This window comes from Coenobita brevimanus, chromosome 105 (assembly GCF_032717465.1).
Source record: "Coenobita brevimanus isolate Jiangsu-jjx chromosome 105, ASM3271746v2, whole genome shotgun sequence".
Taxonomy (NCBI): domain Eukaryota; kingdom Metazoa; phylum Arthropoda; class Malacostraca; order Decapoda; family Coenobitidae; genus Coenobita; species Coenobita brevimanus.
The window spans coordinates 21176490-21192484 of NC_137058.1; positions in this window are offsets into that span (position 1 = coordinate 21176490).

Genomic DNA, 15995 nt, shown 5'->3' on the forward strand with positions numbered 1-15995 from the left:
ATGCTACCTTTAAGGAACTTACTGTATATTACAGCTGTTTCATGTACATCTGAGAATGCTTTATTTACACAAAGAGAAGGTAAGAGATAGCACAGTTTCTGCCATGAAGAATGCTTTGAAGTGAAGCGCTCATTCAGCAGCTGCAATACTGTATCAATATAAAGCAAAATAAACAGCTCGTCTGTAGTAGGATTATGCTTCTGCAACAACAGATTCAGTGGGGGGATTAGACCGGTACTGCTGTCGGCCTACACTCCTTGGGCATTGAATCTCTCTTCCACACTTTTGTTCAGCAATCTTAAACAATCTTTTGAATCATTCCTGTACATTTGCAACACATCTATACAGTCTTTCACACTGTCAAGAGCTTGCACTAGATCCATTTCAGTACCTTGCAGCTTTTGTACTAGCGGTCTGGTAACATTTAATACAACCGAGAGAACCTCCATGCTAACAATGAATGAATCTGAGGACATACTTTTAGAGAAGGCTAGAGATTTGCCCACCAAATTTGAATCTTTTATTCCATTCCATTCCATTCGGCTCCCAGGTAGGCATTTAGCCTGTCAGGTGGATCAGCCGTCTCCAGTTGGTTCTCTCAGAGGCCTCTTGATTTCTCAATGCTTCGATGTTATCCATACCTCGTCTGTCCAACAGTTCCTCCACACCATCTCTCCATCTTTTCCGAGGTCTTCCGACTGATCTTCTGCCATCAGGTCTCCAATTCCATCTCTCCTTCACTATTCTTGACTCGTCCATCCTCTCAACATGTCCTAGCCATCTCAGTTGTGAATTTTCGATTACTTTTCTCACCGATGTTACTCCAACCATTTCTCTTATTGTTTCATTCCTGATTCTGTCTCTCCTTGTTTTGTCCACTATTGCTCTCAGTGGTCTCATTTCTGCTGCTTGAACTCTGCTCCAGTCTCGGGTTGTCAGAGTCCAGCTCTCAGATGCGTATGTGAGTATAGGTGTTAAAATAGACTGGAATATAGTTCTCTTTGCCTCCAGTGGTACATATCTGTCTTTGAGTATTGGATATAGAGAGCATACACATCTGCTATATTTAGTTATCCTTTCGGTGATCTCTCTCTTATTCTTATCTCCCTCCTTCGTAAAAATACACCCCAGATATTTTACAAGTTCTACTTCTTTGACCTGATCGCCCCCAACTACTATATCATCCGCGTCATCATTTTGCATTTTCACAGTGAGTATTTCTGTTTTGTTTATGTTTATTGTTACTCCTGCTTCTTCAAAACATTCCCTCCAGCACTCCAAAGCTCTTGTTAGTTGTGGCCGGCTATTACTCCAACATGCGATGTCGTCTGCGTAGGCCAATATATCCCCTTGCTCTTCATTTCCAAACCTTTCCTTGAATCTTTTAATTATCATGTCCATATAAGCAATAAACAGTAATGGGGATAGTACACTTCCTTGTTTCACCCCAGTTTCCACTTCAAACCAAGTATCTTTTTCATACCCCGTTCGAACCTTACATTGATGAGGGTCATATGTACTCTTAATGGCCCTCTTCAATCTCCCAGTAATTCCATATTCCTCTACAAGACACCTCCAAAGCTTTTTCCTAGGAATTGAGTCAAAAGCCTTTGACAGGTCAATAAAGGCAACATATAGGTCCTTGTTATACTCCCAGCATTTTTCCATCACCATTCTGAGTACAAATACCGGGTCCGACGTGCTTCTGTCCTTCCTGTACCCAATCTGCTCTTCTCCTAGTCTGTCTTCAATTATAGATCTTGCTCTTTTCTCTATAATTCTTTCGTAGAGTTTAGCTATGTGGTTTATAAGCGATATGCCTCTGAATCTTTTAAGGTAGAAAAATCATCTAGGGCCTTAAGAATTGCTGGATACAACGCTTTAAATTTTTGTGTTGCTTCTTGAGACTTGACCCATCTAGTCGGACAGTGCTTTTTCAGCCCGTCATGAGAGTTTGAAGGGCACTCCACTAGTATCTTACTTTGCAAATAAGAGGAGCGTGAATTTGAGTTCCTGAAGAATGCGATAATCTCTTTCATAACAGTTCTTGTAAACTGAATTTCTCTTACATTTGCTGCTTTCCCCAAGCAAAGTTTTAGGCAATGGGACATAAAATGTACATATGTAGCAGCAGGGCATTCATCTGTTATGTACTTTTGCACCCCATGGAATTCACCAGACGTGGCAGCTGCCCAATCATATCGTTGTCCTACCATGAACTCAGTATTTATGTGAAATTTGTGAAGAATGTTCATCAGTGTAGTAGCTAAGCCTTTATCTGTCATATCTGAAACTACAGAGAAGCAAAGCAACCACTCCTGCACTGAGGGTGTAACAAATCTCACACAAACACTAAGTTGTTCCTGTCCGCTAATATCTGTGGTCCCATCTGGTATAAGAGAGAAAAACTTGGAATAATTCAGCTTTGAAACCACATCTCTTGTCAACACTGTTGCTATGTTTAATATCAATTCATTTTGGGAAAGGGGTGAAATGTATGTCCCTCGTTTTCTAGTGCTGGATATGTGTTGTGCCAGGACAGAGTCACCAGAGGTGCATATCAGCTGTAAAGTAGCCCTAACGTTCCCTTGGGTAAAGTCACAACCTTGTACATCAAGAGGCCCGCTGTCTCGATGCCCGCGTAGAGGCAACCCTGACCTCCCATGAAATTCAATCGCTTTAATTATGCTTATTAGCGCTTCACGATTCTTGCGTCTCATTTTCTCGTTCTCTGACTGCAGTTGTGCAGCAATATTACTTCCAGGTGCCATAACCTGTCTAAAATTATTTGCTTTTGTTACATAGCCTATGATTTCATCATCCTTTGTGTAATTTTAACGCACAGTTGCTGCATGTTTGATCACGAGCGTGTTCTGCCTCAGTCCCCCCCTTCTACCGTTATAGTAGAGTAAGTCGTTCTCTCTGTTATACTTTGCGGGTTTTTCATCTCTTTGTCCCCGTGGCTTCATTTGCGCGTCCTTCTTACAAGTTGTATCAGGCTCTGCTGGCCCCTATATAATGAGCTCATCTCTGCATCATTGCCACTTAGATCTGCTCCTCATTTTGTTCACATCTCTGTCCTCCCCTGTACAGATATTATTATTGTGAGTGCTCAAGAAATCTCCAAACATCTAGCAGCTGTGTGTAATTTGAGTATAACTGTTGTATTTTTTCTTGTACTGTGTAGCATAAGGTTGGTTCTTAGGCCTAGTGAGGTTTTTTGATTAATGTTGGGTTTTATGTCAGTCATTTTTGATAATAGTTTGTATCTGTAATAATTTATCTGGCATTCACTGAGTATTATCTGGTATCTCATTTTATCAGGGCTGACTTAGATAAATTTACTCTTGCTAATTTTGTGTTAATAGAGGCTATTGCAGTTAACCATATATTTAACCTGTTTATTTGCCATTACATTATCCTTATGAGTCCTGAATGTTTTGTTGTTAGTTTGTGCATTAAACTTTAACTTGTAAGTTTACCTAACTCTTTTGTTTGAACCTGGAACTTTACGGGACAGTAGTGACTCTTAGCATTCTCACTTAAAGTGTACGTTATCTTTCTCTGTTCCGTAACACTTTACATAGGTTGACTTCATGAAATGACTTCCTCATAGGTTCAGTTAAATATCCATCTTTACCATTAAATGACTATATGACTTCAATAGTTCCTTTACCAGTTTGCCTAGTTGCCACCAGCTGAATCACTTCCAAATAATACACAAACGGTGCAGAAAACCTCGTTTTTTGTGCGAGAATAGTCAAGACAGTCATAAGAGCCCCTAAAATGCTGAAGGCCTAAGTACTTTTTCCTTATTGCCATCTTTGCGCTCAGTGTATGGCCAAGAAAAGTCTTTGGGGGCTTCCAGGGATTATTTAGCAAATGCAAGCAGTCGTCATCTGTTAGCTCTGAGAGATTATCCAAAGCTAAATCAACGTCATCACGATAGGAAACAAATGAAGTGGTGGCACTGGTGGGAGGAGCAACAGGTCTATCTTCGGGAATGGATTCATCAACAGTGGATCGCAACTCCACTAGCTTCTGTTTACTTGAACAGACAGAATCAGAGGGCCCACATCCCTGTTGTGAACAAAATTATATATATAAGGTTGCTTGTATGAATATACAATATGGCCCTTCGATTTTATTGTGGCCTAAGAATCCGTTATTACATGTACATTATTATTACCGGGTATTACTTGTTAATGTCTATGTAATTACTGGCCGCAATTGCGTGCTAAATAATTATGTCACTGGTGCCCGAAATGTATTAAAGAGGAGAATGGAGATACAAATACAGGAAGAAATGCCAATGGTACATTAGGCTGCCTTGCAACCAAACCTACAGACTACAAAGCTAACATTTACTCCATTTTTCTTTCTTAACTTGGGGATAATTTGACCCCTTTAAGTTTTAACAGCTCATTTCTCGAAGACTGATAGAGTAATGAAAAACTACTACCTCTCCTTATCATATTACTGACAAGTTTTCATAATTAACAACATATTTGGTTATAAAAACGTTATAATATCTGAGTATTTAAGATGAGAGCATTGCAATTTCTCACCAGCTTAAAAAAAAAAGAGACTATAGTTAGGTTAGGCTGGGTTAGGTAAGTTAGCCATGTTAGGTTAAGCTAGTTTGATTAGGTTAGGCCTAGACCTAATACAATATTATTGTAAATAAAAGTATTAATCGCTGTTGTCCGTAAAAGTAACCTGATACAATATAGCCTACACAGTCACACCAACACTCACACATATTAATTATATATACTGTATATGCGTGAATCTGTGAGCTACATCCGCTCTAAAAAGAACATAGCACAGCCATATAAAGGTATCAGTATTGTTCTACAGTATACTGATATTCAAAGAGGTAAATTGGGTAAAAACAATTAATTTACTCATTGAAAAAGGTCTGCCAAAATTCTCAAGCATATTAACATAAAGGATGATACGTTTGCGATCGGCCTTAGTCTTAGCAAGGCCACAAAAGCATGATTTGTACAAAGAAAATAAAAGAAAAAGGTGTAGGAAACATGGTCTTGACTCAGCTTACTGGAAAATTGGATGACCTTGATTCTGCAGTTGTCTGGCTTGTAGAAGTGTCCGGTGACTCACAAATTTCTTGTTTCTTATGTGAACTTTGTGAAAAATGTCTTTTTTTTTTTTTTTTTTTTTGGTGTTTCATGTTTGTCCTCCTGTTTAACAACTTGTCATTATTTGTGAAACTTAGGTACTTCAATGCCACTAAATATTGCCTGCTGAAAAGCAAAAAGAAATAGGCCTATACTATTAATACTAGTAACAGACTAAGAAATTTTTACCTATCGATTCGCACTTCCATGTTTTGTCTATTTATACTTTGCATTTTCTGTTAATGTCTTCGCCAGCCATATACAGAAAATATAATATTTAGCTTGTCAAAGCCCGAGCCCTGACACATTCCTGAATAATGAAACTCACAACTACACAAGCCACAAAGCTGAACACCACTATCCGTTGTCTATTCCCCTCACATCGCTTACACAGACTGCAGAGCGCTGCCCAGTCAGAACTCACACGTTCTGGACACGATCAACCTGACGAATTACAATTTACGGAGTATACCACTCCCAACATAAATCAATAAACTTACTGTATTAGGGATCACTTAGGTAAAGTATTGAAAGTACTATAATACTAATTATGATCAAATAGTGTTTATAATAGCCCGTGATTGAAGAAAGAGAAGATTTATGTAATTGTGTAATGAGTATTGTTTCTCCTTTCTCGCTGCCGATGCCGGCCAACGGCTGTCAAACTTCCTTGCCAGGCGTATGACAAATAAAAACCCCCTTCTCTTCAAAAATGCAGGCTGATAGTTACAACCATCTTTTTATAACAATCAATAAGGGAAATTTATAGCTTCTATACCAACCAGTTCATGGGGGCTTATGCCTTATGAGCAAATATTTTGTATACGTATTTAGATCTGCAGATATGTAGGCCTACTGGGACAAAAAGGGGGGCGGGGCATGGCCCCCATATATGCAACCGCCCCTTACCTACTAGAGATGGGCGAAATCACTTTTATTTATTTTTTTTTATACGAAACCGAGTATTTTCCACTCTAATATCGAAGTATTGAGTACCGATACCGAGTACTTCATCGTCCAGTATCGGTTATTTCGAGTATTTTACAGGAAAATAATTTCCTATATACATTACACAGTCAGCAATCATATACATAGGCCAGGGTGAAGCAACAGGTTTATTGGAGATAGCCTACAGTAGCTCTCTCTCTCTCTCTCTCTCTTGGCCCCGCGGCAGTGCTAGAGTGTCTGACAATAAGATGGTCCCAGGTTCAATACCTGGGCAGAGCAGACATCTTCTGGACACAAGTGTTGTATCGCAAGTTTGTCCCTGTTCACCTAGCAGTAATACAGGTACCTTGTTGTCAGTCAACTTTGTGAATCACTTACAAGGAGAGACTGAGTAAAAGAGAAACTTCAATGAATACTCAAACTTACGAGAGAAGGCCTCTACGAGTTAATCCTCCATCCTCAGGGTTCCTGCAGGGATAATTTCCCCCCCTCAGGATGAAAACCATTCAGCAGATCTTCAACATATACTCTCTCTCAGATTCCCTCCAGCCCTTGTTTCATCTCCCCCCCTCCTCCCGATTAATTTTGTTACATCTGAAATCAATGTGGCATTTATATTAACAAATGAAATAAGTAAATACTTTCTTGAATATATAGTGTATTTCCTTGCAGCATAACAGCACAAACCAAATTTAAGTATTTTCATCTGACACAAGCTTAATGCAGCAAATACTTTCTAGAAAAAAATAATAGTGCATTTCCTTGCACTATCCAAGTTAAAATATCTCCATTAAACACAAGTTATCTCATCTAAAGTATTGTGCATATCTTTCTTTGGCCAATATGGCAAATATTAGTATTACACTACTCATTTTCAGTAAAAGACATTTCTAATAACCGCTCTCACTCCCAATGACGAACATGTTAAAATTTTAATTACCGTATTAGACACTGGACACTCAGTGGACTGGACATGATAAAAAACAAATGGGAATTCGAGTGTGCTAGTAAATAATTTTGCTTGCCAAAGTAAATTACCGGTAGACTTTACTGTATCATTAATAATGGGACATAATGTACCTCTTAAAATGCCTGTCATTATTCGCAATATGAAAAAGTAAATTTCTTGTACGAACGTTATTCCCCTCCTCCGATCCACCCAATTGCCCGAGACCCCGCAATAATGTGATGCCAGACGTATGACGACCAGAATACCAGGAGAAAGTGGAAGGGAGTAAAATAATTAGTCATTTAATAATTTGTTTATAAAGTACTCATAGTACTCGATACTTCACGATTTGTATCGATATTTTCGATATAAAGGTAATATCGAAAGTATCGATACATTGGTATCGATATGCCCACCCCTGTTACCTACTACCACTATGCTATTTTAAACAGCACACGTAAGTTCTTCCACCCATTACCTAAGATGAATTTAAATACGAATACAAATATTAAAATAACTTCACCTAAGTTTGAAACCATACAACTGATCAATCGAACAATGCAACCTTTGGAAGGAATATAGTAGGATTACATTCAATCCATATTATGTTTATAGCCCGGCTCCAATGATCCTCATAATTTTCTCCATCATATTTGCTGTATTAATATTGGCTATGCGCAAAATGCAAGCTATAAGCTATGATTAAGAACTTTTTTTTTTTTACTTGTCCAACTCTGCGCAAAGGCTTCAGGGTCTATTCTCAAGTCCTAGTAGTTCTCGTTGGGGCCCAGTAATCCTCCTACATGTCCACATGTCACCACTTCAGCACTAACACCCACCATCCATATTGAATACATATTGAATACATGCTAGGGCTGTCTCATATAGGCCTGGTGTACTGATATTAGCGGGAGTACTTTTATGACATGTCGGCGGGTCATCTGGTAGATCAGAAAAGTCTGCTTTTTGAGAAATTCAAATCCTTAAACTGTTCCCTGCCCCAGCCGGGATTCGAACCTGGGTCCATTAGGACTGCAGGCTGCCTCTCTACCGACTGCCTCTCTACCGATTCTGCCACCGCCTGCCCCAAACAATACTGAAAAGCTATTCGTTACAATGGAGACCAACTGTATATATATTGCAAATACTGTATTTATATTTTATACAAAATAACAAAATTATGGGGTTACATAAATAGTATTACTTTGCATATAAACTGTGCAACAGAATGAAGCCAGTGTACAGTACATGTATCCATTTTATAATATGTAACCATATTTCTGTCACTTATATATAGATAACAAGTACATCAAAGATGGCAGATTCTTGATACGATAGACTACTGTAGACTTGCCATTGTATTGTTATTGTATTGCCATTGTATGAATATTTATAGATATATATGTTATACTGTACAATTAGGTTACTACATTCAGTTTTACAATATTATGATGAACACTATGTAATTACATTATTTAGTTCAGTTGTTTGACAAGTAGGTAAATACCCTTGTAACATATTCCTGTACACTGTGTAGATTGTAATACAAAGATACAGTAGGTTGTAGGTTCGACAGTTTGGCATTACCGAGCAATACATGGGCATTAATATAGTCGTTGCAATATGTGTAATAGTTGTGGGCATTAATATAATCATAGCACAGCATGCATCACTAGCACAATATGTAATAAGAAGGTGGATATGTCTGGTGCACCAGGAAGAGAAACACAAACATCCCCTGGCCCCGATTACCAAGAATGTCAAACACATGATGTATGCCAAACACACGATGTATCTCACGGAAGCCAGTTAGCCATGTGGCAGATGCATGCTAGACACTCTACAAACACATTCACACAAACACATGTCAGCCAGCTGGACACCAAGCAGTAATATATACCCAGAAATCAGGTGTTGGAGTCAGTAAGAGACTGGGGAAAGTAAGAGATAGAGAAATAGGAGGTTGGCAGTCAGTCAGAGATTAGTTGTCACTCTGACAATCAGTGGGTCACGTCAATTTGTCCATCACTCAACTGCAGGTGTAGGCAGTGAACGATATAACTGTGTCACAGTAAAATCCCTTAACCTCACAGTGTTTTTATATCACCTTCAGGTATGATACAAGATAGGCGGAAGTGAGGGAGAGAGCCAGAGAAAGACCTTCCTCGAGACTAGAGAGATAAACCCCACAAATACACAATCTCCACACCATACAACACCTCACGTATCTTTACATTGGTAGCAGCCCACATTAATCTAAACTGATGACATAGGTGCTTCACCAATCATCAACTACAATCCCAACCTGCTAAGCTATGACCATTATCTACATTGGCAGCAGCAATAATCTACCATACTCTTCGATACTCAACACTGGTGGCAATTATTCTCTGCAATTTCAACATTATTGACAAAGGTGGCACCAACCTACCTAGATACCTGCCTACCTACCTATCCACTTATTGACACTGGCACTTGCGGAATTTCAAACATTTTATTTTCTCTGTTCTGTAAGGACAGGTTGATTGGGCGCTTTATGTACAAGAGCAAATGACTGTCCAATGAGCATCTAGTGCATTCAGTGTGGTGGCCGGTTTGAATAGTTCTTGTTCTTTGTCATACTTGAAACTCCCTTCTTCTGGATTCAGTGTCTCCACAGTTTCAGGACTAAGATGGGAGCCCAAGGCATCCATCATAGTATATGCATCGTAGAATGGTGGATATGATGCAGGAGGCCTTGGCTTGTTGGAGGGAGGTTTTGGGGTGAACTGTCTTTGGTGAAGTGGATGTTTTCTGCACAGACATCTGAGAAATTTGCTGCATCACTGTTTTTCTTAATTACTTTTACTAAGTATTGTTCAACACATTCTATTATCCCTGAGGAGAGATGGACAGACACCCAAATCTCATAAGAAGTTTCTGTGACTCGCATTCAAAGATGTCATTTTTTGTTCCAGCTCTGCTAGTTATGTCCCACTCCATCAGCCTATGCAAAGCTGGCAGTATTGCACATGGGTGATGACCCACACACTGAGACAGGGTATGGAGAGGCACATATCTCGTAGTATCCCCTACCCCTGCTTGTACCCACTGCTCCTCCAGGCCATGCTGTTGAAAGACTGGCAGTTGCAAGAGAAGGCTGACAACATCAGTATCACTGGAGATTGTCACGAGTTGGCGCGATTCTCTATCTAAATAAACTCGTGACATTGAACTTTGGTGGGAAACCGCAAATTCTAGTGAATTCCCATAAGTATCACTCAGTCAACCGCCACGTATTCACCCAATCGGGAGTGTTTTCAGAACATTTTTCACTGTTTCATAAGTGATCGTCCTTGTGCGCGACATTAGCGCTTTCGCTGAGTGATGTATTATGGGCGTGTTTCGCTCACTCTCTTTCCGTTAGCCGTTACCAGTTAGCGGCTGCCCTCAGCCCTCGCCTCGCTTGTTTGAATTCAGTCAGGATTAGAGCGCCGTGGGACTAGGTTCGTTGGCCCAGCTTGGAGCAGTGTGTGTACAGTGAGTTCCTGAATCCCCACCTACCGTGAATCGGCGAGAGGTTCAGCGTGTGTGGCAGCGTCCTTCCTCAGCAACAACGCCCAGTTCATCTCGCTTAGCCCACTCTCTAACCAGTATTTTCCTTTCGTTTTTCCTAGGCTTAAGAGTTTAGCTTTTGAGTGAGCGAGTGAGTGTGTTCTTATTTTGAATTCATTTGAGACTCACGTAACGTAAATTTAACTCATTGTAATCAATAAATTAACAGGTCTTTTCCTTGAGCTTAATGTAATGTAAACTCGTGTTTTATTTCTCCACATTAAGCTTATTTCACTTATCGCTCCTAGTTTGCATAAACGCTTTGCATTATTTATAACTGGTACTTAGACCAGTCCTTTTTATTAACTTAAATCCGTTGTGCTACTTGGAGTTAATGCACCAGCAAGAACCTGTTTATCACTCATAGCATTAGTTATTGATTGTTAGGGGTGGAGTCACTTTCCCGTGAGGCTAGCAGTACTAACACAGCATTTGTGAGTAATTAGTCTCTGCTGTGTACTACTGGGAAAGTAAATAAATTCTCGTCCTAAGAGAATCGGCGAAGTAAGCCGGCATAAAGTATCAATCATTGCTTGATTCTTGCAAGTCAATTCTTTGTTAATATTGACAAGTTAACATTTAAAGTATTATTTAATATTGTATATTCACAAAAGCCCGTGACAGAGATAACAACACATTTTTGAGCTGCCCAACAGTGAGTGAAGCCAAGATATTTACAGGTATACGAAGATACTTCCACGTCCCAAGTTATCACTAGATGAGGCTGACCTTCATATACCCATACATGTCTTTGATTTACTCGCTGGTGGGGAGCTCATAAAATGTGTTGTTGTCTCAGTGATACTGACGTTATTGTCAGCCTACTCTACCAATTGCCAGTTTTACAACAGCATGGCCTGGATGAGTTGTGGAAACGAGCAGGGGTAGGGGATACTACGAGGTATGTATCTCTCTATACCTTGTCTCAGTGCGTGGGTCATTACCTGCGTGCAGTTTTGCATAGCCTAGCGGGGTGTGATAAAACTAGCAGAGGTGGAACAATAAATGGCAGCTTTAAATGAAGAACCACTGAAATTTCTCATGAGTTTTGGGGTGTTTGCCTAGCTACCTTCGGGGACAATAAAATGTGCTGAATACTACCTATTAAAATTACTGAAGAAAGACAGTGATGCAGCAAATTTTTCAGTCGTCCTTGCAGAAAAGTTCCACTTCAGCAAAGGCAGTTCACTCCAAAACCGCCCTACAACAATCCAAAGCCTACTGCCTCATATCCAGCTTCATTCTACAGTGCATACACTAAGATGCATGCCTTGGACTCCCATCTCATTCCTGAAACTGTGGAGACACTGAAACCAGAAGAATAGTATTTCAAGCATGACAAAGAACAAGAACTGCTCAAACCGGCCAACACATGGCAAGCACTAGAATTCCGTTGGACAGCCAAATTTGTTCTTGTAAGAAATGTTACCAATCAACCTGTCCTTGCAGAACAGAGAATGTGTAATGTGGGAAAATCTTCAAGTGCCAGAAAAAAATCACCTATTTACCGCAAAAACCAACGTGATTGTACAGCACAATCCCGCCATCTGCAGCTGGCTTTTCATATTTCGTGAATGCCTGAGCTTTTGTAAAATGTGTATATTTCATGTGTGCCTGTGTGCCCATTATTGCCTGTGTTTCATGTAATTTGTGTACATCAGTAGAATGCTCCAAAGATATGTATGTAAAGACGAATAACTAAGCTACCAATATTAATGATTATGCTCATCACTGAAAATGACGAAAATGCCAGTTGGAGGGTATGGGTGACCCTTACAGTGGGTCCCCTGTAGACCATAGGGTGAAAGTAACATTGCTATGTAAGTTAAACTAGAAAGAGTACTAAATCAAATTGGGTGGCTCTAAGCATAACACAGAGTAGTTGGAACGGTTTTGAAATTTGAGCTAACTTCAAACTGAAAGTGATTTTTGTAAAGAGTAATTTTTGATTATTTTGTATCCAAAAACCTTGACAGTGGGGAGAAAAATGTGCTACAATCCTATAGTTGACACCTGAGCAATGAAGTAAGACATAATTGTCAAAGAAAAGTGGCTTAATAGTGAGTTACTCCACAAAACATGGATTCCACAGTTTTAGCCCAGTAGCCGTCAGTCAAAAATTGAACTTGAGCCCTGTAGAAAAAACGTACTTGATCTTGAGGTGTTATTCAAACTTCTTTTTAATTGCCTTGGTATATAGAACAAGAAAGTATAAAGATCTGCTCTAACAGAGCAATGTACTCGAATAACCCCCCAGAGCTAGGACTATTATGAAGATAACACAGAAAGCACTATGCAAGATGAAATACAAACAATATGTATAAATAACTGAGGTAAAATGCAAGGTAAGCAAGAACAGTAAACAGATAGCTTAGGATTATTCATGAGTCATTTCACACCGACACACACACACACACACACACACACACACACACACACACACACACACACACGCAGAGAGAGAGAGAGAGCATAATCAGTAATGATTAAGCTTTCAAGAACAAAGATATGGAAAAAATATGACAGTATTTTCAGTCAATAACTGTACAATAAATCCTCAAACAAGACTTTATACCTTCCTAAATCCACGGCCAAAACGTGTGAGTAAACATATGGGCTAAGGTTCCATTGCTAGTACGCGTACAGTATTTCAGAAAGCCAGAACTGAAGGCATACATTGACTAGGGTTGTTCACTAGCTGTTGTACTCTTACAGTGCGAAAGGAAATTGATACAGAAAAGGGAAACAACTACTATGAAGAGAAGTTAATTTCCTCTGGTATTAACGTAGAACTTTCACTTAAACAACAGACAACTAGACTGTGTGTGTAGTTCTCTGAGCTTTATGTTAATCCTGACAGGTGTGACGAAATTATCTCCCTCTACCACTTCCATAGTTCCACCCCCCACTCCATTCACACACACACATACACACACACACACACACACACACACACACACACACACACAAACCCTTATTATTTTTTTTTGCTTCGTACCCCAACTTTTGTCAAGGATGGTTGTCGAAAGATTATATGAAGGAGATGGTTGAAAACATGGAGAGGGGACAGAAGGGAGGCTGTAACGATTGTGGAAGATGAAATCAAAGGTGATATGGCAAAGTATGCAATGCACATTTGAGTATTGTTTGTGAAAGTTCAGGAAAAAAGAAAAATAATTGAAAAAATGCATTAAGAGGGGATAACTGGTAGGCTTAATAAAGGTACAGTAAGTATGGTGAGGTGAAGCGCAGATGGTAGTGTATGTGTGAGTAATGACGGTGAAAATTAAGAATTAACACTAGAAATAAATATAGGACATTGAAGATGAAAAAGAAAATTCAATTTAAAAGGTAGCTATGTTAAGGTGATGGGCTGATGGAGAACCGGAAACGGCTAAAGGGAGGGAGGACTAGAAAAAAAAAAAATCGATTGTGATTATAGGTGCACGGAGCCAGAAAGTATGAAAGTTGACTGGCAACGTAAGCAATTAATAAAAACGGATAGTGTAAGAAATCTATCTATTGCCAGACGCCACAATCCCGTAAGGGATGGCCGTTTTTTGTTTTATGGGGAGGGGCACTAACCCTCCGTCAACCCACTTGCTAACACATAGGGAACACGTATGGGTTGGTTATATACTTAACACCCAGCGTCTTAAATGGTTTCCTGGCTTACAAGAAACCAATAGGCTTCTCACTCAGTGTAAGAAATGGCTTATGATAAAATCATCAACCACATTCATACAAGAAATCAAACAAGTGACAAGCAAATGAGTACAGGAAACCTTTTTATACGGCGTTCATTAATTACGAAAAACCCTTCGACTCGGTAGATGCAACGGAGGTACTGAGTGCAAATTCGTAGACAAGGTGTAAGTGAGATCTACTGTAGAGTATTGGAAGACTCATACAGAGATGGAATATCGACCATTAAGCTCCATACACACACTGGAAAATACCAGAATAAGAAAAGGTGCTAGACCGGGCACTATAACCTCGTCAATTTATTTATTTGTTACAATATGTATAGAAACGTATTTACAAACTTTAATTGGGGTAATAAAGGGATTATATTATTAGATGAATATCCGTGTAACCTTAGGTTCGTAGATGTCCTCATTCTCTTCAGCGAGTCAGGCGGACAACTGTTATAGATGATAGAAGACTTAAGCAAAGAAAGCCGTTTACGATGGATTGAAGATGAGTAAGAATAAGGCAAAAGCCATGTTCAATAAACAAGATTATCTTCAGAAAATAAGAATAGGAAATGAAGCCTTAGAATTAGTTGATGAATGTGTTTATTTTGGAAATTTTCTTCAGACTAAGCAGTCATTCGAACCTGAATTAAGTAGATGTTGTTATGGAACAGAGAAAGATAATGTACACTTTAAGTGAGAATACTAAAAATCACTACTGTCTCGTAAAGTTCCAGGTTCAAAACAAAAGAGTTAGGTAAAATTACAAATTAAAGTTTAATGCTCAAACTAAAAACAAAACATTCAGGACTCATAAGGATAATGTAATGGCAAAAAACAGGTTAAATATATGGTTAACTGCAATAGCCTCTATTAACACGAAATTAGCAAGAGTAGATTTATCTAAGTCAGCCCTGATAAAATGAGAAAACCAGGTAATACTCAGTGAATGCAAGATATATTATTACAGATACAAAATATTATTACCACTGGCTGACAATATGAATTACAAAAACTTTACTAGGCCTACGAATCAACACCTTATGTTATACAGTACAAGAACAAAATGTAACAACACTTATACTCAAATTACACAGCTGCTAGATGGCTGGAGACTTCCTGAGCACTCACAATAATAACAACTGTACAGGGGAGGACAGAGATGTGAGCAAAATAAGGAGTAGATCTAAATGGCAATTAATGTAGAGACTGAGCTATATAGGGGCCGGCAGAGCTTGATACAACTTGTAAGAAGGACGCACAAATGAAGCCATAGGGGACAAAGAGTTGACAATCCTGCTCTGAACAACAGAAAGAACGACTTACTCTACCATAAGGGGAGAAGGGGGGAGTGAGGTAGAACACGCTCGTGATCAAACATGCAGCATACTGTACGTTAGAATTATACAAAGGATGATGAAATCATAGGCTATGTAACACCTCCCCACAAAGAAAAAGAAATTTACAAAGGAAATTTCTTATTACTCTAAAACAATCTGTCTAAAGTCTAGATAAGCAATCTGCAATAACATTTTCTTTCCCCTTGACATGTTGTATGTCTAATGAATACTCCTGAAGAAGTAGACTCCATCTTGTCAATCTCTGATTTTTATCTTTAAACTTACTAAGGAATTTCAGTGGCTTATGATCGGTATAAGTGACTATGGG